Source organism: Colobus angolensis, unplaced genomic scaffold, assembly GCF_000951035.1.
Source record: "Colobus angolensis palliatus isolate OR3802 unplaced genomic scaffold, Cang.pa_1.0 Scaffold199, whole genome shotgun sequence".
Taxonomy (NCBI): domain Eukaryota; kingdom Metazoa; phylum Chordata; class Mammalia; order Primates; family Cercopithecidae; genus Colobus; species Colobus angolensis.
The window spans coordinates 1,506,302-1,508,328 of record NW_012115143.1 but is presented as its reverse complement, the minus strand read 5'-3'; the positions used below and the strand labels follow the sequence as shown (position 1 = coordinate 1,508,328).

The 2,027-nt window shown below is 39.8% G+C and overlaps 1 protein-coding gene across 4 annotated transcripts in view; it reads left to right on the top strand.

Moving 5' to 3' along the window:
* The window catches only part of TP53BP1 (tumor protein p53 binding protein 1), a 111,605-nt gene that overhangs the window by 42,719 nt on the left and 66,859 nt on the right, over positions 1-2,027 (top strand). The window lies entirely within an intron of this gene.

Sequence of the window (2,027 nt, the reverse complement as noted above, 5' to 3'; positions counted from 1 at the left end):
GACCTCGTGATCCGCCCGTCTCGGCCTCCCAAAGTGCTGGGATTACAGGCTTGAGCCACCGCGCCCGGCTTTTTTTTTAAAAAGTTGTTTGTGTAGCACAACTTTAATTTTCTTTTTCTGGTTAACATTGTATCGTAATAATTCTCCGTGTTACATTGTTTCAAAAGTTGTGTATTATTTAAGTAGATGTGATCTCAGTACAGGATCATTCCTATACTTAGGGTATCAATATGGTTTTTAGTTTTCCAATGTGTATTTTCTTCTAAAAGCAAGGGAAAACTGTTAATTTGTATAATTTTAAATTTAAATATTTAAAGAAATGAAATTCAGGTTTCATAGTGAGTTGAAAATCCTTAAATCTAAATGACTATATTATATATTCAATCTAAATACCTATTCTTATAAGACCTTAAGTGGGGGAATTATTGTAGTTTTATTGGGAGAACTTATTTTACACCTTTCAGTTTCCAGGTGTTATAACAAGACTTTGTATTTAAAAGTAAAATTTGAAAATGAATAGTAATGAACTGTAAATTTCGTGAGGAGGGGACAGTAGGAAGAAAGAAACTGGTTTGTTTTCTGGAGTTTTAAAACCTGTTTTGTTAAAGGATTCCATTTTATGCAGTTCATTAGATGCAGTTTGGTGGCATTATTAAAAATGAGGACTCTAGAGTCAGAACTTCTGGACTCACTCCTGGCTCTGTCATTACTACCTTTGTGACCGATTGAAATTGAATCTTAGTTTGCTCATCAGTCAAATGGTGGGGATACTGATACTGTCTACCTGATAGGTTGTTTATGAAGGTTGAGTTAATATATATAAAATGCCTAGACTAGTGCCTTACACTTGGTAAATACTGCATATAAGGATAGCTGTTGCTCACAGTAAAAGGGTTGAAAACAAGGTTACCTGGAGGTGAAATGGATGTTCAAACCATACATCATTTTCTTTAGCTTTTTTTTTTTTTTGAGACAGGATTTTGGTCTGTTGCCCAGGCTGGAGTGCAGTGGTGCGACCATGGCTCACTGTAGCCTTGACTTCCTAGTCTCAAGTGATCCTCCCACCTCAGCCTCCCAAGTAGCTGGAACTGCAAGCACGTGGCACCATGCCCAACTAATTTCTTAATATTTCTTATAGAGATGGGGTATCACTATGTTGCCAGGGCTGTTCTTAAACTAAGTAATCCTCGTGTCTCAGCCTCCCAATGTGTTGAGATTACAGGTGTGGGCCACTGCGCCTGGCCTTCTTTAGCTTTTATTTTTCTAAGTTATATGTAAAGGTAGCTGGGCGTGGTGGGGCATGCCTGTAATCTCAGCTGCTCAGGAGATTGCAGCTCAGGGAGGAGCATTTGAACCTAGGGATTTGAGAACAGCTTGGGCAAAACAGCAAGACCCCGTCTCAAAAAAAAAAAAAAAGTTATAAATCTGGCCTGGCACAGTGGCTCATGCCTGTAATCCCAGCACTTTGGGAGGCCAAGGCAGGCGGATTACTTGAGACCAGGAGTTCAAGACCAGCATGGCCAGCACAGTGAAACCCAGTCTCTACCAAAAAGTACAAAAATTAGCCTAGCAAGCACCTGTAGTCCCAACTATTTGGAAGGCTGAGGCAGGAGAATCGCTTGAACCCAGGAAGTGGAGGTTACAGTGAGCCGAGATCGCACCCCTGCACTGCAGCCTGGGCGACAGAGTGAGACCCTGTCTTTAAAAGAAATAAAAAAAAGAGTTTAAGAATGAGCTATAAGCACTGACAGAGAGCACTGAGAAGATTTTTCCAACACTGATTTAAAGAAAATGGTTGTAGATGTTTATCAGTGACCAAACAAGACATTTATGGTCTTTGGAAAGGTATTCCTACCAGTTGGTGGGGGCAGAGATAATTCCTGGCCAGAAAGGGAGAACGGACGTTTTGAAAAACAAGGCACTATTGAAGGAATTGCTCTGATTTCAACCTTTACCAAAGACCTTCAGAATTAGCCAAAAAATCAGCAATGAAAATTTCAGACAAATGAGTGATTCTTTTTTTTTTT